We start from the raw sequence: 25,128 nt of genomic DNA, 5'->3' as shown, positions 1-25,128 counted from the left end.
GTGGGCAGGGACCTCCCAGCCCACCCAGTGCCACCCCTGCCACGGGCAGGGACACCCTCCACTAGCCCAGGTTGCCCAAAGCCCCATCCAGCCTGGCCTTGAACACTGCCAGGGAGCCAGGGGCAGCCACAGCTTCTCTGGGCAACCTGTTCCGAACACACAACATGTGTGTTTGCGTGTAAAAGAAGTGCAGACTGCATGTCTGTGCAGAACGGGCACGGGGTGGTGTGTGCCAAACCTGCGTGCTGCTGAACGTACGGCCAGGAGAGCCGGGCGCTGAGCCAGCCAGCGGTTACTGAGCTGGTTTCTTAATGACTGGGATGGAGGTGATGGGCTGAGAAACATTCCTGGGCCCTGTGTCGGTACCGTGCATTCCTGGAAGGATGTGGAGCGTGCGAGTGGTATGGCATGGTGTGGTGTGGCATGGCGTGGCGTGGCACTGCGTGGCATGGCATTGCGTGGCATGGCGTGACGTGGCATGGCATGGCACTGCGTGGCGTGGCATTGCGTGGCGTGGCGTGACGTGGCACGGCATGGTGTGGCATGGCGTGGCACTGCATGGCGTGGCGTGCCGCCCTGCCTGCTGCCTGCAGCCAGGCTGCTTAATCGCCTTAATAAACTGATCAAGCATACATTTCCATCTTAGCTCCCAAAAGCTTTCCCTGGCCAAGTCGGTTAGAAATCTCTGTGCTTCCAGCCCAAACCCACTGAAGGCCAATTTATATTTACCCATTCTTAGCCAATATTGTCGCAGGATTCTTCTCCCGTCCCAGGGCTCATCCCTGGCGTGTTTGCAAAGAACAAACATTTCCCCTCCAAGCCGTCTTTTCTCTGGCTAAACAAGCCAAGTCGTGTTATGCTTCTGTGTTGTCTTTAAGGTATCGGGCTCGATACTCTCAATCTTATTTACATGAGATAAAACTTTCCTGCACAGTTGGCTCTTCTAATGTCAACAGGACAGGAGGACAGGGAGCAGTAACTAATCAATAGGTCTACTCCAGAGCCCCCAAAGTCAATAGGAATTTTATTTTTACGTCATGGTGACAGTTAACTGACCTGAAAATGAAGGAGAAAAAAAGTGATCTCATGTAGAATGAAATGGTTTATTTGATTAAAACACTGAAGCCACAAGATTTCTTTTTGTATTTGGCACAAACCAAGTGCAGCTTCAGAAGCTGAACCGGGCAGGACGAGCCCTTCTCGGCCGGCGCTCGTCGAGATGCCCGTCCAAATGCTGACGTCCAGCCCCACACGCGCACGGGGACCTTGGCTTTCTCCACCCCGGTAATGTTCTTTCCGCATTTTGGACTGAGTCACAATAAATGGAATATTAACAGCAGTATTTGGATTTACTGGAGGAAAGGGGACGCACATGTCAGCCTCGGTGGGTCCTGCCTGGCCCTTTGACGCTGCCCGTGCCTGGGGTGGCGCGTTGTGCTCCTGCCGGCCGAGCATCCCCGAATCCCGGCAGTGCCACGCGCTGCTCCCTGATGGACAAGGCATTTCAGATGGGGCAATGGGTGGGCTTTGTACCTCTGGAGTAAAATGTGAGTTACACGAACACTTTTGTATTTCATTTTCAAATAGTTACCTCTTACACAGACAAAATCATCTCTGATTGAAAGCCAGCAAGACAAATGGTAACTGGAAGTTGGTGTAACTTTTTTACCGGTTCACTGAACCATTGAAAACAGGTATTGACTTCTACATTATCATAAATTGTTATATACAGTGAAAGAGCCAGGCTGTGGGGTTGGATGATTAATGGTGAAAGCTGGGACTGCTTCAGACTGAAACTTGATATCGAGGAGAACGTTTATTTACATTCAGTGCTGTTGGTATTGATATTACTGTTCCTGCTCATAGCTCCTTCCCGAGGCACCCCGGAGCAGGAGGAGGTGTGATGCCACGAGGGCTGGCTCTGTAACGCTGAAGCTGGGAAGGGGCAGGAGGTGTGCTGGCGGCAGCTGCCTCCTTCCCATGCGAGTTTTCCTGAACACACTTCAGGACAGTATGTGGGATTAAAAACGTTCAGTAGCTGAGAAAACTAGGATTCATCTCCCATGGCTTTTGCATCCAGAAGATTGGCATTTTATCTTCAGTAGGGACTTTCCTCTCCCTGTAATCATGGTGGGAGATGGGTGAATCGCCAGGTGTGGATCTTGGAGGGGGCACGGGGCCAGGAGAGATGCTCCGGGGCCAGGAGAGATGCTCTGTCCTGGGGCCAGGAGAGGTGCTCCATCTTGGGGCCAGGAGAGATGCTCCATCTTGGGGCCAGGAGAGATGCTCCGTCCTGGGGCCAGGAGAGATGCTCCATCTTGGGGCCAGGAGAGGTGCTCCATCTTGGGGCCAGGAGAGATGCTCCGTCCTGGGGCCAGGAGAGGTGCTCCATCTTGGGGCCAGGAGAGGTGCTCCATCTTGGGGCCAGGAGAGATGCACCGTCCTGGGGCTTGCCCTGCTTTGCTGAAGTGACATGGAGGGGTGACTCTGCGGCTTCCCAGCAGAGGACATGAGCCGCTGTGCTGAGCACCTGGGACTGTTTGTACAAGCCACCACTGTTACTTTCTCTGGGATGCATTTCTGCGGGAGCGGTACAGGCGGGCAGAGCCGAGCCGAGCCGAGCTCCTGTGCTCCAGCTGCACTCTTGCTCCAGCCCGGGAGATCGGGCTGTGCCGGCCCCGTAGCGCTGGGCACCTCTGGGACCGGTGTGGGCATCTGGCAGCAGCTCGTACCTTGGAAAAGCTCTGTTAAAAGTAATCCCCACTGCCCGGATTTAAGTATTCCTCCTGCACCACTCGCACTTACTCAGGGATCTGAGAGAAGTCAGAACCATGGTCTATCCTCCTGGCGTTTTAACATTACTCTTATTTTCATAGGTCATCAAAACATTCATTTATAAACAAGCTTTTTACCTTTGCATTTAAATCTTTGCTTAAGCATACATTTTTCCCCAAATCTAGACCTTTAGACCTACACTTTGTTGTAAAATTTGGCATTCAGTTTAATAAACCTGTAAAGTACAGAAAAGAGGAAGAGAGAAAGGAAGGTGCCGGTGTGACCTCCATCTGTAACTGGCAGCAGGAACATCGCTTATTTGTGTCTTCTAAACCATCTTAGGTTAAGCTAAGAAGTGCTTAGATTTATTTTTATGCATTTCATTTTTAAATGCTTTTGCTTGGAAAATGTTACTTTTAATTTATGATTTTTTTTTGGTGAAAATCTCTTTCTTCATATTTCCTATGTTTTAAAAGCTGTTTACTCAAGAAAAAAACCACTCTGATGCCACAGAAGTAATGAACACTATAAAACCCCTAGATAAAGAGACTTTTGAAAACTTTAAATTTTGTTCTTAAAATTGCTGATATTGTCACTTATTTTTCACTGCTACTGAAAGAACAAAAACAAACAAAGGGGAGAGCAAACAATGCCCTGCAAATACTAACTAAAATATTTGTATGGGAATTAATCTATCCCTGTTCTAAAAATGAGAGAGAAACCCAGAAATAATATGAAATCAGTAGGTCTGTTCCTATCCCCGTCCCCGTCCCCGCCTCTCCTCTGCGCGGGGTCTTTGGGACATCCCAGACCCTTTCGCAGTCTGCGGGGCAGCCAGCGCACCGAGCAGGGCCACTCCTGCTGACGGCGAAGAAGAGCTGAGCGCAGCGCACGTGGGCAGTGAAGGGCGCAGAGGGAGCGTTCGTGTTTGCCGTGGGCTTCGGTCCTCGTGCAGAGCAGCAAAATGCAGGCGGTTCCACAGGACTTCAGCTGCCGCGTTACCGAGCCGTGCCTGGGCACACGGGGCTGGTCCCGCTCTCCGGATCCAGGGCTCGGGCACTAATCCTGCTTCCCAAACTTCCCCGGACATTCCGACACCGCCGGTTCTGGTGGCTGGTGCTGTCCTGGGGGGTGTCAGACCCTCGGCCTCCCGGCCGCTCGTTTCCTCGGCTCTGGTGCCTGTGTGCCTTTAGTCCTTAACGACCGTACAGGAGGCAGGTAGTGAGTTCCTGCAGTCGCTGAGAGGGGCACCGCGATATTTACCTTCTTCAGATACATTGCAAAGTCCTCAACCCGGCTAATTTCTCACGGGGAGAACGTTCCGTTATGCGGGCCCTGGAATCCGCAATGAATACATTTAAATTCATTACTTACGCACAATCCCCATCAGCCCACCGACTTGATTATTGCCATTACTGTGACACTAATGTTTCTGTCAAATTTCAGTTTACTCAGTTTCAAAATCCAATTTAGGATTAGCATAGACGTTTCCTTGCCTTTGAGTGAAAGTGACAACTTGTGTGAAAATTGCTTTCAAAATTCTGGTTTTGTGAATGTTATGTTGCAGCACTTTAAAAAAGATACCACTGTAGGCTCATAGGAATCTACACATATTTTAAAAAAAGTCAACGGGTTGATTTTTAAAACATAAACCAGTTAATCTGCAGTTTTCCCTACCTGTCAGGTTACCGAGTACTTCACCCAGTTACAATGCGATGGTAGTCAGCCACACTTTAATATTAAGTATCGAAGATTTGGTTTGATGTTATTACAGAATATTTGGCTTTTTCTTTCATTATTCATTGCGTCCCCATGTTTAGTAGTTTCTCAGTGATCCCAGCTTCTCCACGTGGGCAGGTTTGATGTGCCTGGCAGAGCCCAGCGTCGCTGGTCTGGATAACGTGATGAGGAACGTCAAGGTTGCTCGAACAGGGGGGATTCCAGAGGCATTGCTGCCGAAGGGATGGGGACCGCAGGGTGCCCCGTGGCCATTGCTCCAGCTCCGTTTTCCACATCCCTCGCAGTTTGGATCAAGAAGCTCACGGCAACCAAGGGCACCAAAACAGTGTACCTGAGATGATGAATTGGACATTGAGAAATTAATTCTGTGCAGTTTTGTCCAGCAACAAATTGTAACTGTCATAGGCACGGCCCCCAAAATATTTCCTATCAGTTCATGTTGTAATTTATGTTGAAGACATTTAATGCTGATGAAAATGTCATTGTAATGGATTATATCGCTGCTTATCAGCCTGGCTTCTCGTGTGAAGAACACAGGCGATGATGATAATTTAGATGCTGTGAACAGCCGAGTGTCCACACAGAGTACCCCTGGAAGGGCTGTGTCGTATCCCAGAGGGGAGGTTTCCATGTGAAAATCCCACCAAAGCCTCGCACCTGAAGATCCAGGTGAAGCGAGTCGTTACTGGTGCAGGGTTATACTTATTTAAGGAGGTTTGAAAACCTGGTAGCTGTCGGAGGTGTGGGACTTCTGCAGACACAATGGGCTGTGGGTGGTGGGAGGCAGAGGACCCTCATCCTCCTCTGTGCTGGTTCGTCTCAGCCTCCTGGTCCTGTCTGCCCCGCTGGTGGCAATTCTTGTCTCAGCTGCTTCGGCTCCTGCAGGGGCACGTTCTGCAGTTCCAAAGTTCAGGCTGGCGGTGTTGAGGCTGGAGAGCGAGCTTACAAGCCTCGAATCTGACCTCTTGGAAATTAAGTTACAAAATTCTCCTGATTTTCTGAATCAAGACTCTAATTCTCTTTGGCCAGAAATTTAAAGGCAATCGATAAAAAAATACAAAGCAATCCAAACCCGCGGTGTTCCTTTTAAGTGATTCCCATGGTACATACCCCTGCCTATTTCTAGTCTGGTTTTGTTTAGTTTCTGGTCCCTTGTGCCTTGTTATGCTTTTTACTTCGATTTTAAAAGCTACCTATCCTCAGAAATGCTTCTCCTGTGTAGACTTTGGACTCAGCTGTCTCTTCGATGAACTGGGGAGTATGAGATTCTCAAGTCATAAGTCTTGAACAATTTTTTTATAACTATTTCCTATGTCTTTTCCTGATTTTTCCTTCGGATTGCTGTTCTGAGCACATCTATGCTTTTAGCTAAGCAGGTATCCAGAGAGGTTGTTCCAAGTCGAACAGGTGATGTAATGCAGCAGACAGGAAAACACAGATGCAGGGAAAAGCGGTTTTGCTTTTTTAGAAAATCTTTGAAATGGCAGAAGTCCAGTGAGATAAAGGATGGCCAGCATTAATTTTACATTTTACCCACCCTAAGTCCTGTGCGTATATTAATGCATAGTGCCCGAATATCTGATTAGAAGTCGTAGAGAAATGTGTCTGCAGCAACATCTTTTAAGATGACAGCTCAACAGCTTTACAGTTGGTCAAAATATTTTCAGTGCTTGTAATTAAAAAAAAAAACCCAAACCACAACAATTTTTTCAAAAGACTTTCACACTTCCCCGCCAGCAGCTGTGAATACTCATCAGGTTCAAAGGAGCACGTCTGAGTGCTTGGCTGAGTGAAATCTCCATCTAAAAGTACACCAGATGCCCAGGGAGAGGTCTGCAGAGATCTGAATAATTACGATCACAATTGGTTCAAAGTGTTTCCGTGTGCTTTCTGGCGAGGACGTTTCCAGCGTAATCTGTGCAGCTCTCATCTCCTCTCTGACCGAGAACCACAAAACCTTTGGCTATTCTTCCGTGACCTGATGGGGAGAACCAGCGGTGCTTTGGGCTTTGCGTAGTGGCAGACGCAGCTAGAGGTGCTCCAGCGCTCAAAGCTGTCCGTGTGTTTGCACGGGCCGGTTTTTGCCCTTCTCTGCTGTGTTCCCCGTACTCTTCTCCGATTCATTTTTTCCCAGTGTTCCCTGATTTCTTTGTTTCTTCCTTTCAGAGTCGGATTTGTTTTCCTTTCAGTTGTAGATCACTGAAACTGGCGGAATTTTAGCAACCTTGAAATTTGGCTGAACCTTTGTTTTACTTTGGCTTCTCATTCTGGATTCCATTTGTAAGGTCAGTTCTTCTCAGCACAGCAGAAATTGCTTTCCTTAATAGATTTAAGTGCCCGCATTCATTTTTTGTTCCACTATTTTTACTCAAGCTGGACTCATTTGAAGTGTTGTATCAGTGTCTCTGCACATATAGATTTGATGTACGGAATGACAAAACCCATTAGGAAATTATATCCCCTCTGCAAGTGAAACATGTACAGTTCTACCAGTAATTCCGTTTTGCGGAAGAGCCTGTTCTCTTACAGCAGACACATAGCAGATGGTCGAAGCTATAAAGCAGGCGATGCCCAGCCAAGTCTGGATCCCAGATAACCTTGATGAATCGTCCTGTCCGTCCCCAGCTGCGCAGAGGCCAAAGGAATGCTTTCTCCCACGGGAACAGCTTCCTTCTCGGGGAACCTGCGCTGATGGGGCTTCACGGCACAGCTCCAAAGAAGAGGTGGGGATGGGCGAGAAGAGCAAAGGAAAGCAAAGGAGAGGACAGGCACGGGCGTTCTGCCGCAGGTACAGCCCGCAGTTTGCCTGAAAGACTTGAGTTCCTAATGTGTGTGTGTGTCCCCCCCGCCCAAACAGCAGATAATTTTGCACAGTGAAGCTTTTTATGAGATTTTTAATTACTCTCCTGGGCCAGAAAACAGTGCAAGCCCGGCTTTATTGTGATAAATTGTCATTGCTATCCCCAGTCGCTAATCAAATGGGATTTATAATTAGGGATTTCTTGAGTTAACTATGGTGAAGCTGAAAGCTTTGAAACGACTGGCAGAGTTTGTCACTAGAGATCTTCCTGCTGGTGGAATGGCACGTGCGGGATGCCCACGTAGGCATGTTTGCTTCCAGAAGCGTGACTGACTGCAGCGATTTAGCAAGCGGTGTGCTGGGTGGCTTTTAGGAATACAGGAAGGATATTTCTCTTATTCTCCATCAGGCGTTGCCCTGTGTTCTTACCGTCTTTTATGTGCCTCTAATGTGCTTTGATTTTATTGATACAAACCTAATGAATGGTGCATGATTTGTGTAGAAGGAAGGGAAGAATAATCGCCATCCCTTTCTCTTTGTCTGATTCAGCGTTATGATGCGTTAGTGACAGATCATTAACCCACTTCTGCAGATGCTGCAGAAGCAGAGAACTAAAACACATCACCTACCCCCGCGCCCCGCTGTCGAACAGCAACAACTGGGTGTAGGCAGGACGGGGGAGACATCCACGGGCTGGGGACAGCGCCGGCCACGTCAGAAACCCTGGTGTCAGCAATAACCTCATGGTTGAGGTGCTTTTATTTGTACTTTACAAATGCAGATTGTTGGTTTCTTTGCCTGTTTTTCAGTGGTTTCATTCAGGAAGGGCTTTGCATGAAATCGCTGGGTTTTATGTGCCCAGGAGGAGCGACAGGGAGAGCGGTTTGATGGTCGTATGTGGAGAAAGGAGCAGCCACCAAGAAACCTGAATTTAGAGGTGGAAAGCAGGGTGTTGAAACAAAGGCTGCATCTGTTTCCTAAGGTCCGAGATGATGTTTGCAGCCATTCAAAGTGCGATGGCAAGCTCAGCAGGCCCCGCCAGGGACTGCCTATGACCCCTCCGTTACGGTGCCAGGGTGCCCAAGCCGTATTCCTTCAGGCTTCGTGCCTGCCGGTCAATTTGGCTTGTCGAAACTGTCAATAAAAAAATCAGGCTGGTGTGAGCAAAGCTGAGATGTTTGTGTTGTCTGAAGTGACAAACATCCTGTTTCTTTACCTAACTGATGTTCAGAAGAATAGCAGGTCGTTCAAGCATCTAGAAATGGCAATGCCAGAGGGTCCAGACTGTACAGCTTGCTGCTACCTTGAGGCTGATACTGATAAGTAATTTTTTTTTTTTTTAAAGAGTAAAAAAAGCATTTTTCATTGGGATGATCTATGAGCATTTGTACTGGCAGAGCTTTCTCCAAGCAGTTTTTGAGAACCATATGTTCTCAGCATTTCTGCTCTTGACATCACCCGAGGCTGGTGCTTCATTTCCAGCTTCCCTGGCAGGCTGCGTGAAGTTACCACATCAACAAACACGCAGGCATGTTAGATGTTACTTTTCGAACCGTCTCTCACAGCACTCTATGGTTGCTGCTAATAATCTCGTCTTATTTCGTGATGGAGCGTCGCAGAGGACGTGCAAGGAGCGCTGGACAGCAAAATCGCTAATTCAGCTGCCACGCTTTTTAAAGTCCAAATAAGCCAGGCCAGGAGTCACAGGCTTGGCGCAGGGACCAGTGTAATTGCAATTAGCGTTTTATCTGGCCTATTGATTCAACCAAAATTCTGGCATCAGTGTTTGGACACTCTTTAATTTGCAAACAGATGCCTCCACCAGCTGCTTTCCCTGCGCAGATGTCTCCACCTCCAGACAGCGACGGAGAGGTTGTACGAGTGTCGGGCTGCCCGCACGAGTCTTAGGGCACTGCGCAGCGCTGGAGCGCTCAGAGCACACCCGGGGATACGCTTCGATCGGTCCGTTCCCGCGGGCAGAGCCCAGCACGCCTCCGCGTGTGCAAGCAGACGTGCCCGCCTCGCAAGGGCCGGGTGCTCGGCGGCGAGTGGCACCCTGTGTCTGCGGCTTGCGAGAGCCCCGCAGCCGGACGCCGGGGCCGAACGGTGCTCTTGCTTTCTTGGCACACAAAATTATTTCTGTTTCCCCGGGAGAATAGCAATAAAGCCAGAAAGTCCATTTGGAGACGGCGCTCCGTGACGGTTCCGGAGAGCAAGGCATCCAGAGGGGCGGCTGCGATTCCGGTTCCGAGCTGGAGCGAGCGCGGGGTGTCCCAGGGCAGCAGCAGCGGGAGTCGGGGTGGGCACGCAGCTGCCTGCGGGGTCGGCAGCACCGGAGGGGCTCCGGAAAGCTTCGCTATTGGCAGCTGGAATCGGGATGGAAAGCAGACCTGTGAGGCCAGCAAACCCCACTGCCGCTACCTGTGTTAAATTCCAACATCTCGTTTTGCTGACGCACTAGTAGGATGCATTTTTAAGAATTTTCTTGCTCTTCAGTCTTGGTTTTAAGTGAGTTTAGGTGACATGAAGACTTAAATTAGTTACTCCTTTGTACCTTACTGATAGGTTTCCTTTTTAAAACTTACTTACATGTCATAAGACATCATATCTGCATCTGATGAATTTTCTGATTGGTTATTTTTTCTCTTAAATCGAACAGTTATATTGTCATTGTCCAAAGACAGCCGTAAGCAGACCTGCAGTATCGCTAGTTAGTGGCATTTCTATTTACAGATTAAAATCTCATGTCAGATACAAACGCATCTGCCTTGTGAAACCATCCCAATGATTTTTACTAAGCATAATTTTCAACTTTTATAACTACAAACACGTTGCCTTTAATTCCTTCCAGATTTTTCCAAGTAGACAGCCGTACAATAATAGCGGCAATGCGGTTTTGCATACCGCAAAAAATGATTATTATTTTTGTCTGTCTCTCTGCAAAGTTTTCTTTTGCAGTCGCTATGAATAATCTCTGAAGTCTGTACTTTAAATAAAAGAGGTCATTCTGCTTTCCTGCCAACATAAACAGGAGTATGATTTGCATGTCTAAATAAACAAATCTGTTATGCATAATAACTCCTGTCAAACAATGCATTGCCCATTCCGATTTCCAGCTAGCGATCACAGGGTAAATTTACTGATAAATTGAGAGCTCAGTCCTGAATGGGTGTTGGGATTTGAAGTCTCCGCTCAGTTTTGCTGGAGATCTGAGGATCTGAAGGCTGATGAAGAAAAGTGCATTTCTGTGTTCAGCCCAGCAGCCGACCAGCAGCCAGCGTCGCCGTGTCCGCCTGGGCGGAGGAGCCAGCCGATGCTGCGTGCCGGCGATGGAAGGGGGAGGAGGGCGGCACGGGTGCAGCGGGGCAGGACAGCAGGACGGCGGGGGGTGAGGGCTCGGCACAGGGGACCGGGGTGCTCACGCCGCTGAGGTTCCACCTGCATGGAGACGGCGAGGCTGCGCCAGCCATCACGCTGCTCCCAGCCCTGCCTGCGCCCGCGGCCGTGGGCGCTCCGTCGGCAGGGATCCTGAAACGCTGGAGCCCCACGGGAGACAGGCAGGGACACGAGTGGAAGTGACAGCGCTTCAGCACGGCAGGGAGCTCGTTCGGCTGTGGGGTTGGCTTTTTCCATTGATACAGTTCTTTACTGAAAGGAATGCAAGTAAAAATAAAAATCCCTGCTAAGTCAAGGGCACATTCAGCCATCACTTTCACCAGCTGAGTGTCACCCTACGCCAGGGTAAGTCTGGTGAAGAAGCTGTGAACCCTGTCTGGAAATAACCCAGAAGTGGGAAGAAGCTATTTTACCTGGCTATTCCCTCGTGCCTTTCCAGATATTCAGGAATATTCACACCGTTTTGTTGTTTATCAGCCTAGAAACTGTGTATTCATTTAAAATAAACTAGGAAAGCTCTGCTGCAGTGCTTTCATGTCGAGGTGGGACTTTTGTAGGCTTCGTTGTCATGTCACAGTATTGCAAAGGAAAAAGGAATATGAAGAAATTACCCAGTGAAACAGAAGAAACCCTTTTATTCCCATCAGTTTTGATTGAAGGTGGGAGGTAGTGGAAGCAACACAGTAAAAGCTAATTCAAAATATTGCTGCAGATGATAACTCCCAGCCTCATTTTTCTGCAGAGGTAATATATCCCCTTAAAATCCATAAATACTTCTAAAATCTTAGCCCAGTTTATAGGCAGACGGCAAACGAATGGGAGTGGAGGTCTGGCTGAGCTGAACCATCTGCAGAACACGACAGCGGCTGAGAGCGTGCCTTTGCAAATGAGCTGAGCTTGGTTTAAATTTTCGTGTTTGAAAAATACCAATCTATTGGGCAAAAATTTGTCAGAAGGCAAAAATTCCCATTTATTCTGCAAATACTGACTTTGGAGAATATCGCCCAAATGGCGGGTTTGGCAGAAAGGGCTGAGGGTCGGCGCACGCCGGGTGCTGTGTCTGGTCTGACCTCCCCGGGGCAGAACTTCCGTTTCTGAGGAGGTAAAGACAGAAATCTGATATTCTTTCCTAAAGAGACATTTGGTCACTAATGGAGACACAACACTTTTCCCATGTTTCCTCTGTCGAGGTATGGAATTCGGCTGCAGTGCCTGTCTCAGAGAAACGACCGATTTCTAGCCAATGGAGTAACAAATGGACAAATAATATCCTGTTTTGTCTACTGCATCCTTCCTCCAGTCTCCCCTTGATAAAAGACAGTCTTGTTGTGTGTCCTAACGCAACACATAGCTTCTGTATCTTGGCATTGAACGCTACGGAAGGGTGGCTGACAATCCCTTTGGAGTGCTCGCTCATTTGCAATTAAATGTAATCAGACTGCATGCATGTTCTATATGGAAAAACAGCTTTGGGGAAGTTTCCCCTGAACTTTATGTAACAGGGGAAAGAAAAAGGGGATCCTGAAGGGATCCAGGCAGGCTGCTCCGTGGAGTCATCCCGGGGGGGGACAGGGACCCACCGCACAGCCGCTCTGCACCGGCGCAGGGCTGTGCTGCCTGCTCGCTGCTGCTCCTCACCGCTGCTCCTCAGTGTTAGTCCTTACTGCTTCTCCTTACTGCTGCTCCTTACTGCTGCTCCTCAGTGCTAGTCCTTACTGCTGCTCCTCACCGCTAGTCCTTACTGCTGGTCCTCAGTGCTAGTCCTTACTGCTGGTCCTCACCACTGCTCCTCACCGCTGCTCGTTACTGCAGCAGCAGGCAGAGGCTGCCGAGAGGATGGGGACATCCCGGTGTGGTCTCTGCTCTGCTGGTGCCCAGTCCTGGCCAGTGGCAAGGCAGAGGAAGGACGGGAGAAGGAGAAACATTATTGTTTGCATTTCGTAGGTGGGATGCAGGAATTTGGGTACAGAGCTTCAAGTCCAGTAAAGCAAAACACTATGCCGCTATTCTCAGCGATGAGAATAGCGGCTTCCCCTCCGTGAAGTCCTTCGCCTAGCACAGGGGTGCAGGCGGGTGAGAAGGTGGCTGCCTGCCCGCCTCTGCCCTCCCCAGCGCTGTGCCCAGCGCCTGGCAGCGAGTGGCAGCATCCTGCCCTGGAGCTGAAAGTAATTAGCAGGTGAAAGGCACAGCTATGGGACAGTTCTGCAAGAAGGGGAGGAGAGAGGGAAAAACGGCTCTTGGAGAGTACACCGGCACAGACTGCCCAAATCCATCACTATATGCGTGACATTATTAATAAGGAATATAAACAGCATGCGAGGCCGTCATGATTGATAAGACAATAAAAATCTTCCTAACAGCTTCTGAGGTCTTGCTGCTGCTGTTAATTATAGCCAAGCAATCACTGCAAACTGCTCTCTTGGGTTGCAGAGCTTGCCCTCTCTTGAAATGCAAAGCCAGCGCTCCGTGCGGTTTCTTTACGCGCTCGGGAGGCAGCGAACAGGGAGCCGGCTGAACTGCTCTAATCTGGGAGGAGGAGGGTACGTGAGAAGTGTGTGGGTTTGGGATCATTTCTGTGCAGTTATCGACTGGAACGGGCTTTGTTTCGGAAAGAGGCATGGCTCCTGGCCTTGAGAGGGCAAAGCTCTGGCTCAGGAGCGGGGTGGTGGTTTCCCTGCGGGGGTGCAGCCCAGGACTTCCCTGCTGAAGGCACCGCGGGCGCTGGCGGGTCCCCGGCCCCGGGAGGAGCCGAACGCCTTCCCGGCCTTGAGACATGCGGTTCCGTCATGGTCTGAATCATTCAAGGGCCAGCAATAACAGTAATTTAAAGTTCAGTAATAATGATGCTCAATGTGTGCTGTTACTATTTCAATTGTATCTACTTGAAACTTCTTTTTTTTGCAAAACCCGCAAGCATTTGGTTTTGTTGTGTTGTTTTTTAATAAAAGAGTGTGTTAAATGCATACATTGTGAAACTCTTTTACATAAAAAAGACTACACTTGCTCCGTGAGCTATTCCTGGGAATAAATATACTTGTCTTGAAATTTATTTTTCTCTAAGTGCTTTGAGACCTCCAAGAACATTTAACCAAGAAGTGGTCATTAAGGGCATCGGCTAGATTTCCCTGTTCCGACAGTAACCACATGGGAAGAGGTTAAAAGACGTTGTGGACTTTAAGCCCGAGCCCGCTATTCAGAGCTGGGCTGGCGCCAAGGGACAGAGTGGAGCCGGCCCCAGCTGCGGCGGCTGGGCTGGTGTTTAGGGACCATCTCACCCGGGACCGTGACGCTCTCCCCGACACGCTTGGTTACGGTGGTGCGGCCCCGCGCACGTCAGCTCGTCTTCACGCAGAAGCGAGTGCGATGCAGGAACGAAGGTGAGGGTGGACGTTGGGGGATGCTGTGGCGACGCCGGGACAGTTTGCGGGGTTAAAGCTTTCTCGGAAGGTTTCACGACCCATGGCGAGCACCATCCCCTGGTGCCACACGAGCCCAAAGGCAGCAGCCTGGCCCTGTGACCTGGAAAAAGCATTGCGTCATTAAAACGCCCCCATACAAAGTACGGTACTACTACAAATTAGCACCGCTGTGTTATTTAAGTCTAAAGTCTGAATCAGAATGAGCAGAACATTTGTAGAGTGACACGGGGAAGCAGGAAACCAAGCCAGCTTGACTGTGATGCACTGGGCCCTGGCTGTTCAGCCAGCTCCGTTCTTCTCTCACCAAAGGCTCCGAAATCTCCGCCGCTCCTGGCAGAGAACGCAAAATCTGGTAAAAAGTGTTTGCTTTCTCTCGCTAAAGATCTGCACTGTTATTTCCCTACCAGCATCGGAGCCTCCCATGTCCCCAGGAATGTGTGATTCTAGCTAAGCATATGGTTGCTATAACTACCAGCCTAGTTTGCCTCTGACATACTGTTCAGCATGGCATATATGCCTGATCTAGCAGTGAGCTTTGCACATAAATTCATACCTCCTCCAGTATATTTTATATTTCTGCTTGCTGTTCAAAATTATAATGGCTTATTGGTTACCTGCCACACAGAATATATATATATTTTTTTTTAATTTTTTTTAATTCCAAATTGGATGGTGATAAAATAATAAATTAGAGAATAAATCAGATATTATGAGCAAGAAGTAAATGAATAATAAATCAGAGGATAAATCAGACATTAAGACATCAGCAGTGCTCTATCATCTTTGTATGAAAAAACATGGAATGAATGTCGTTGGATTCTTTTGTTTGCATAATAGTCTGAAGAAAAAAGCCACATTTGCAAATACCAAATCCTGTTGCGCTTCGCGTATAATTTAAAGATCTGAAAGTGAAAGAATCCTTTGATTTTCAGAAAAGAGAGGGGAAATTACTAACAATAGTGAGCCTAATTTGAGCTACAAACGGGGCTCCGGTGAAGCTTTCCTTGGGCTTGCTGTTTTGTCAAACTCAGATTTTACCTGCCAGTTAAAACACCAGGAACATTTTCAAAAGAAACCCCCCCCCCCAGAACAAATAGCAGTTAGTCATGTAATTAGTCACCAAGGACACCATGCTAGCAATATTTACATGAATTCTCAACATATGAATAATTTTGAGGTTCTTCCAGACTGCCGTAGAGTTAATTCATCATCATCTGCATTGTTTGTTCCAGAACTTTGTTTATCGCTGGCTCAGATTTCTTGGGATTGGATTCACACCCATCAGTAGGTATTTGTAAAAATATTGACAAATCACAACATCGTTCAGATTGGAGTGATTGCACAGCCAAATGCTGATACTTTACCATGCACTGCTTTACTCTTTAAAAGTTTTTGTTCTCCAGTCTGTATCGTATGGCTTACGCAGCCAGCGGTGCATGGCGAGCACTGAGCAGCTGGCAGAGATGGAGAAGGGCTGATGGCCCGGCCGGGTGCTGCCCTGCGTGGGCACGGATGTGGGCACGGATGTGGGCATGGACATGGACGTGGGCACGGACATTTCAGCAGACACTAGTGAGAAGTGAGGGCATGAGCAGGATTCAGGAGACATTTGAATGGAAAAAGGGGCTGGATCTGCATTAATATAGTCAGTTGGTACCTCACCCGTTGTGGGTCCATCCATGCCAGGTGCTCCTGGCTGCCCCTCAGTGTGTGCGGAATCGTCTCATCTCCAGCTCCTCTCTCGCTGACTCAAAGCTTTGGCCGCCGTTCCACCTGTGATGGCTGGACCTTGCCCAGGGTCAGATGTCTGAAGTCTCGGCCAAGCTTTGAAAAGTCTTTAGCAGCATCTAGGAAAATGTTGAGAAAAATATGCATTCTGCCCAGATGCCAGAGATCATTCCTTGGGGACAGCCGCTCCTTCATCCTGTAAAAATGGATTTGTGTTGATGAAAAGCCATACTCTAATATGATGGTGATGATCATCATAGCCTCTGCCCTAAGGCAGCTTTGACCTTTTGCTAAATTAGTGGTTGTCGATATTGCCTAAGTTAGTTCCACGTACTTTGCGGCTCCGTAATTTCCTGCCCATTTGTTGATACAGTTACTGGCAGTGTATTTCTGCTCATCTCAAAATAGAGACACATGATACAATCTAAGAATTTAACCTTAAAATCGTGGAGGAAAAATTGTTAAAAGCAAATCCTCTCTTTCAGAGGTTTCAGCTATGTTAATAACATTAGAAATACTAGCTGAATAAATAACATGACATTAACAGTCTTAAGAGGCGGTAACATTGGGCCAAACATGTGGGTTGATTTCCTTCTTTTTCTATTTTTTCCCCTTAATTAGACATGATTAAATACCATGATTTTCTAAATAGGTTCATTGTTTTTTCCCCATCGCTCTGTATTGCTCATGGTCTTGTCCACGCCCTTTCTCGGGAGGACACGGAAGTGCAGAAAAGACAGGAGTATCAGGTCGGACCCCAGTACAGGCGTAGCTCCGGGTGTTACCCCCGGGTGACGCACTCCCCACGGTGCAGCGACAGCCTGCAGCTCTGCTGCTGAACTTCCTGGTGGACTGCCCTTGGGTCCGGCTGGTTTTGTGGGGTTTTTCTCTGCGCGTTTAATGACCGGCTTTGCACCGTCCCTTCAGCCGAGTGAAGGGCAGGGGAGCTGCCCTGGGAGGGAGGGGGCTGCCGAAGGCGCCCGCCCTAACGCTGAGCCCTGCATCATCCCGCGAACAGACCCTCCCGCTGGTGATCCCGCTGTGCTTCTGCACCACCGCGGGGCGGGTGATCCCGCTGTGCTTCTGCACCCATCGCTTCTGAAGAAACAAGCCTCAGCCAGCTTGCGAAAAGAACGCTCTTCACGCAGCAGTGTCGCGGGCCATCTCGGGATGACGCACGGAGGAACGGGAGTTTGTACCTGCAGAGAGATACAGGACAAACGAGCAGCTTGTTAATATATGAAACTCTCAGAAATAAAGACGCCAGTGTGGAATAACACCTACTAGAAACGATTATTGTGACAGCGGAGCCGTTTGCAAGCGTTCCACGCTGTTCAGCACACCTCACGTCTCTACGGGTCTGCTCGTTTGTTCGCGCGCCCGTCGGAGTGAAGCTGTCGGAGCTGTCAGGCTGCGCAGCCCTGCAGCCCGGAGCCTTTTAATGCTCGGCGAAGCGTGCAATCGGAATTACACAACATGAATACAGTCTTTCTTGGGATATGTAAATAAAGGCACAAAGAATGCCTTTATGTGTAATTCACTTGTTCCTAATAATACTTGTTTGTGTGTAATCATTGTTAAATTCGTAAATGAAGTTAATCCCTGGTATGTGTCATAAATATGGGAAGATTTTGAAAGCTGCTGAATCCAAGGCTGGATTGTAAGTGTAAGAAAATCTTCCCTAAAGGCTCAGGGTGACCCTGAGGACTCGGCCCGAGATGGGCGCAGCGGCAGGGGTGGCGATGGGGGTGCTGCCTGCTTCGTACACGGGGCCTGGGGGCTCTCTGGGACGGACAGCGTGAAACGTCGTCCTCTCAGAACCCCAGTCCTAGGACAAGCGTGTTGAAAGCAATGCTTTTGTTCATGGTTTATAAGGGCAGAAGAGATCCATGTATCGTTTATCGTGCGCTCTCTATCACAGAAAAGGTCTCATGGCTCACCCTGCTCACCCCGTAGGTGTCTTTGGTGGGAAGTCCCCTTCCAGAAGGGCACCCAGCTTGGTCTGCAGACTGCCCAGGCAGTCCTGCCAGCGCTGCGCCGCCTTCACTGTGCTTCTGATCTGTGTTTGTCAGCTTTCAGCTTCCAGAAACTGCTTCTATTCAGGCCTTTCTTCATGAGATTAACGCCCCGTTTGTACCCCGTATCGGAGGGGTGGGTTCCTTCATGAGCAACCTCAAGGTCCATCCGTAGTTTCTCACCTGCGGGTGTAGGACTTGCCCATCCCAAGCTGGGGAGATGTCTCTGGAAAAAGCCTCACTGGGATCCAGGGGATCGGCAGGAACGCCCGGCCCTTGCCCAGACACATACTTACAGCGCTCTTTGATTTGTGCTGAAGATTGGTCATATGCCTGTTCTTAGCCTTTAATAAAAAAAGCTTTAGGAAGCTGAACAATAATATTTTCAACTGTTTCGCTTACCGGTTTTAATTGCTAACCCACAAATATCCAGATGGCCACAGATACGAACTGAACCAACTGGAGCAATTAGAGGCCCCCGATACCCTGCAGACTCCTGCTCGGAATAAATCCCAGCCCTCCGAGGCTCCGAGCAGGTGGCTCGCTTCCCTCTCGTCATTTTTCATTTTTGTTTACCTCCGTGTTCTCAGATACGGGCCAGGAGCGAAACTGGAAGAGCTAGAAGTATCAGGAAATGGGGTTTAGTTGAAAAAGATGGTTAAGACTCGTCCTTTTCCAGCACAAACCTCTCCGGTGATTTGCATGTACGAATAATAATGAGCACAGTAACATATAAAAGCTTACTCTAATGAGTAAGTTACCTGTGGAAACGTGTAAGTGCTGACTTGTGCCCGCTCAGAGGCAATGCACTCTTTGGGGTCTGGGTCACGCCACCCAAAATCTGTCCTGCCCACTTCGGACACCGTCCGTGTCTCCGACCTGAGCTGCCCTCGGGTCGCTGGGTGCCGGGCAGGGCCCGGGGCTGGCCGGGGGACGGGTGATACGCTGCCCACGCAACGTCTCTGCTCTCCTGCGCATCGTGGGGCCGGCCTCGGGCTGGGGGGGGAACGCTGCGTCTGGTACCGAGAGCCTGTGAGTATTAACAAAACTTCCCGCAGCTGTTAAATCTGAGCAAACAGCACTTTGGGCAAATGCTTAACGATTCGGTGAAGTCCATAAAGGGAAAAATCTGCTAGTGGTTTACGGAAATCAATTACCTGTCAGTTGTTTACTTTTAAATTTACATTTACATATACTGTATTCTAAAGCTGGGATGCAGATGCCGAAGGAATTAAATGAGCTGGGTTTTTCTACGCTAGTACGCCAGTCAGAGGAGTCTCATATTGTGCAAAATTAGCAAAATTAACATACCAAGGGTGAGTTTTTTTCCAAGTTAATTAAGTTATCATCATTAAATGCAGATGACTGAATGTATAGGGTAGTTTTTGGTTTTCACTAAAAACTTTTCCTTGCTCCCCCAGACATGGACGGAGATAATCTCCACATTGCTGTTAAAAGGAATCTTGTCATTAAATCCCAGCATATACCTGTATGTATATTTATGTATGTAGATACTTACATGTGCACACACATGTCCGTACCGGGGGCGTACACTTTGATATTCTCCCTGAGAGTAGGTATGCGTATATTCATGTAGATTATCAAAGAGAAAGATCATGGGTCCACAGTTCAGGGAAAGTCCAAATCTTTCCCTGGCTTTCGTGTATTGTTTATCATTTTGCGGGAGTGAAACAACGGGCTGTTGCATTCGGGGACAGGCGCAGAAAAGACGGAGCAATCTCCTGCGGTGAAGGTCGCGCGTGGGACCCCGATGCCGACGAGCTGAACCCGAGCAAAGGGAAATGCAGAGTGGGGGCCTCTGGCTCTCCTGCCTGGCACCCAGACCGAGCGGGGAGCAGCCACGGGCCCCGTGCTTTTCTCCAGAGGTTGTTTAGTTTCGTCTGTGGCTCTTTAATATAGGATGCTGGAATGGTCAGAAAATCATATTAATTTTCACTCCTTTTTCTGGCCCAGGGACTATCTAATTAATCATATCAGCAGTTCTCCATAGCAACAACTGGTACATAATGTGATCAGCTTGGTTTGGTTTACTGTGCAGACATTGGACCAGGTTTAGGATGAAAAAAAATAAATCAGATTTTGCATTGTTTTGATGGAAAAGATGTATTTTTCACCCCCCCCGGGTACATGAAAAATGTCCCTTTTTTCCTCACTATAGATTGGATTCATCACCGGCCGATGGCCGATGTCGTGGTTACAGTAAGGAAGACTGTAAGTTACGTGATCACAAAAGTTTGGTTTAACTCTACTAGAAGCACCTGACTGACTAATCTGTAAGGAAAAAACCCCCTTAATTCTCCTGCTTGTTTGTCTTTCAATAAGTGCTAAGCAGGTAAATAGAGAATCTTGGTTTTGCCCTTTAATTAGTTCTCCCTGACAGAATATGCAAACCCAACCTGTAATTCAGGAAATGATCGGACCCCGGAGCCTGGGCAAGCGTGCCAGGAAGATGCGGAACAGCTCCTCTCGCCAGCTGGGCAGCACTGGGTGACCGGGATTTACTAATCTGGCGCCGAGTGGACACTCTTTGGTACCACTTTCTGTAGGAATAAAATTTTAAGAGTGACCAACCTGTTAAGCTTGGGTTTCCAAACTCTGGATTCCCTCATTTTGTATTAGCTTAAAATTTTGCATTTCAGAATTTAAAAGCCTCAAACAGCAAGGAATCAGGCATACGTAAGCAGAAGAAAATCTGTCATTAGTGGGGAAAGATACTCTGAGCTCTGTCATTAGGCTGCCACTTCACCCGGAGCCACGATCTCAAATATTATTACCCTTTCCTGATACTAACCTGTATTTCTTTTCTTTTTGAGTGGTATTTCACATGGAACATGGTTTAGATGTTTTGTGTGTGTGTACATGTAATACACCAAATGACAAGACAGGTGTACATTATAAAACGAGATCACTAGGAGACACGTGGCATCAATAATCTTTACTGTTTGGAAGAAGCAAATTCCCAAATACATTTGAAATTCAGTAAAATACTAAGAAAACAACAACAAAAAAATCTGAATCCAGATTATCCAATACTGTGAAAACCATAAACAATCTTAGCTGTGCTCTTTCAGTATAACCACAAAAGATTGACAAAAACCAAGTCTGCTTGGGAACTTGTGGAGTAACCTCAGAAGACCTTGGAGAATACTTGCAGTTGGGATTTCAACCCAGTTCAGTAGCTACAGCCTCTAAAAGCAGGTATTGTAGCAGTATAATAAAACTGTATAGCTATTTACATGAGGTCATTGTAGAATCCCCATGAATTTTATAAACCACAAAGAAAATATTTGCTGCAGGGGCACCGTTATTATTATTATTATGATCATTATTATCATGGGCTGTGCACAGACATCCCTTTTTATCCAACATGACCTTAGGATCTGACAGAGCACTTCAGACACACACTTCTCACTGAAATTATATGATCCACTGAAGATTAAGTGAGATACCTAAATACTGTTATGGTGCTTTAGCAATTACTGTTCTTGCAAGACTGCGCTGTGTAAGTCCAGAGGGCAACACAAAATTATACTCTAGAGTGGGACAATGAAGAGGAATGGATGCAACACAAGCAGACAAGCTATTAATGTCTATATTAATATTTTTATTCCCACTTAATTCCATAAATAATCTTACTTGCTTGGTTATACTTCCCAAGGGGTATATTAATAGTTAGTGTAAAAAAGTAACTTCATCCCTAAGTAGCTAATGTTAAAGTAATGTGGTTGGGACCCTGAGATTAGCAGCCCGGCTGTGAGGAGTGAAGAGCTGGAGCTGCCAATACCTTTCCTTGACATCAACAAACACCACTTCTACTGTTATTATTTTCTGTGGGAATCTTTTCATGTGGATATACCTATCGTGGACCTTTGGAGGAGAGATGAAGTACGGTCGGCAGAGTCGCAAATAGAATGATCTGGCAGATGTCGTGTACCGTTGACTCAACGTAACCCGGTTTCTGGAGTCTGTCACCACGAAGCATTTGTGGGAGAAAGAAGCGGCTGGGTTTTCCTGCCGCAGGCAGCAGGCGGGTGTCACGGGAGCCCGGGGATACTCGGGTGTTTTTGGGCTCCCGCTGTGGCTGGAAGGGAAATGCGCTGAGCATGACGAAATACAGAGAGACCACATTTGGCCCCGAAGGCGCGAGCGGCGACTGGGGGAGCCGAGTGTTGGCAGAGCATCGCACCGGTGGGCTCCCCTTGCTCGGCAGCCTCCCGCGCCCAATGGGCAGCGGTGCCGGGAGGGATGCTTTGCTGCAGCCTCTGCGTTGAACGTCGGGAGTAAATCGCCTTTGGGAACCCAGTAAAGACAACTCGGGAGAGGTGCTGGGTGTCCCTGGGGGTCAGGCACTGCAGGTACCTGCCTCCGAAAGGCTGGGATGGGCAGTGAGCCTCCCTCCTGCATCCCCAGCGCAGGGTCCGTCGCCGGGGGGAGGCTGTTGGTGAGGAATTTGTTGGTGAGGAAAGGCCGTTGGGTCCGTCCCTGGAAATGCAGTTGCTCTCCCCGGGATTTCACCCCCAGCTCTGCAGTGACAAACGTCACTCCCTTCGGTCTGCAGGTAAGGGAAGCTTCCCCGCTGCTATGTGCGCGGACATCGTGGGCTTGAGAAACTGGAGTGTGGAGAACAGGCTGGGTGTGATTTATTTCATCTCAGGTGGTGAGTAACATCCCAGGGACTTGGAAACTGAGGTCGTTTGCTAGGCACGAAAGGCAGGCTTACCTGGCTAAATATCACCCCTGGCTGCTATGTAACCTTTGGAAATAGATTTTACAAGTCACAGCTAAGAAGAAGCACAAAGAGGTTTTCCCTTGTTTTGCACTGTGCTTCTGGCAGTAAAGGAATAAGCCTCATCTGGGCAAAACTAATACGGACTTTGCAGAGACAGCACATTAATCTCCTGACATTTATACAGACACCTCAAAGGCCTTGGAAAATGGAAGTCCGTGCAGGGGAAAAATAAAAAAATAGCTGTATGCAATGAGTCTGAGTTTTAGTGCTGGCTGAGCTGCGGTACCCTTGCAGTGGCACCCCGGTCCCCCCGAGAGTCAGCCCCGCTGCCCCGGCCCGCCCGGCCAGCTGGCACGGGGGGTGGCACAGGCGTCCATCAGCGCTGCTGCGGGCACAGCCCGGCACCGGCCGCTCCTCCGGCTTCTCCCACTCACGGGCATCTGTCTCCTGAACCAGCCCGCGCAGCGCCTTCACCTGCACCGCACCGCTCAGCTGTAGCAGCACACCGCGTTGGCGCCGGGGGAGTATCCAGTAAGTAATCCCAAGGAGACTGCAGAGCTCTGCGTTTCTTTTCTCCCCCCCGCCCCTGGCATTTCAGGTGTTGGAAGTGCTTTGATGGGAGCTTTGTTGCTCGTGCTGCTCCTTTCCGGGCAGGCACCTCTGCCTTCCGCACGCTGTCCTGCAGCAGCCGGCGCTCGGGGCCTCCACGGGGGCAGCATTCAGTAGCTTTTCTGTTGCCAGCAGTTGTTCTGTGTCTGTGTACATGCATGTATATATTTATATATATATGCATACAGGTATGCCCACACCCATGGAGGGGTGTGTGTGTATATCTATATAAATATATAAATATGCTAAGAGCCTTGCTGGGATTTCCATTTCCAGCTGGCGGTGCTCTTTATTTGCAACTTTCCTGCAGGATGAGAATTAATCTGCACCCAGAGACAGCCCGATGTGCATGTCTGGAGTTGTGATCATGAGTTTGCGGCTCTCAGTGGCACACTATAGAATGCAGTATAGAGGAAGGGAAGAGGTCCCATTGGGAGGGACCTGCAGCCATCACCTGCGTGCTCACCAGCAGATTAACTTCTCTCCTGCAGAGTGGCGGAGGGCCGGGCACCCCGGGCTGGGCAGCACCAGGCTCAGCCCTGGCACTGCCGGCCCTGCGACAGGGAGGTGGGAGCGCTGCTGCCATCCCGGGGGCTGTGGCGTGCGGCACGGGGCCGTGGTGTGCGGCACGGGGCCGTGGTGTGCGACACGGGGTTCTGGTGTGCGACACGGGGTTGTGGTGTGCTACACGGGGCCGTGGTATGCGGCACGGGGTTGTGGTGTGCGGCACAGGGCAGTGGTGTGCGGCACAGCCAGCTGGCTCCTCAGGAGAAGGGGAAGTGCTAGGATGAAGAAATACAGCCTCAGGTTTCAGGGATCTGTGCAGGAATTACAGGGGAAATTATCTAGCCTATTTTATGCGCAGGATGAGATTGCCTGTTAGCAGCGATCCCTTTGGGGCTCAGTCATTCCTAAACGAGCTCCCTTTTCCTGACTTGGTAGCTCCCGTTGAACGCCCTGAGCAGCAGTCGCCGACACGACTCGCGTGCCTGCGGGGGGTTCTGCACCGTGTCCTCCCCTGCAATCTGCCCATCCGCGTTTCAGGGCGCAGTCTGTAAAAGCACTGGCCGCGTACCTTCATGAGGTACTTTTTCACTCTTTCTAGCCTAAATGAAAGCATTAGAGCCTGCCAAGTTGGTGGGAAGTGAAGCAGCGGGGGAATTTGTGTGTCATCCCTGCTGAAAGCCGCCTCGAAACTCGTCTGTGAATATTATTACCTGCAAATTCTTTTGCATTACTTCTGATCCCAGCTTGCTCCGTGTAACGTTGCATCTCACTGTGTTCAGCGATAGCCTAATGTGATAAGACATAACACAATATGATGCTTTCTAAGTGATTAAATGCACACAGGGTCATAAATTCAAAGTGACACTTCAGAATTACAATTTGTTGTTGTATTCTTTTAAGACACAGACCTGATCGTGAGCATCGCTTGAGCCCAGGTGCTGTTAAGCTTGCGATTATTTGTGTGTTCCCAGTGCTCTGCTGATCCCCGACGCGTTTGTAGTGCTGGTGGGTTTTGTGGGATGGAGCGTCCCGTTAAAGTGAGCCTGAGGCAGAGAGGGGAGGGTCCCCTGTGTGGCTGAAGCAGCATCCCCATCAGAGACCTTCTGGCCAGCACGGCGTCCAGCTTTTGTACACACAGTTGCTGTCTAAATACTCCCTTTCACGCACGTACTTGGTAACTCTGACAGTGTGTGACACAGGTCGTTAGTATAATTGAAACAAAGTGATTTGATGGTTTAGTTGCATTTCAAAGAAAGAGGATGAGGGGTTGGAATGTCTTCCTTGAAGCTGAGGGTTGTGATTTCTCTAATATCTCATATGCAATGGAGTTACGTGTTATTTTCCCTCTGGCTTACGCCCCTTGCCAAAGATCGTGCATCTTTAACCCAC

The sequence above is a fragment of the Balearica regulorum genome, chromosome 10 (assembly GCF_011004875.1).
Source record: "Balearica regulorum gibbericeps isolate bBalReg1 chromosome 10, bBalReg1.pri, whole genome shotgun sequence".
Classification (NCBI taxonomy): Eukaryota; Metazoa; Chordata; class Aves; order Gruiformes; family Gruidae; genus Balearica; species Balearica regulorum.
Note: the sequence above shows the minus strand (reverse complement) of the source record.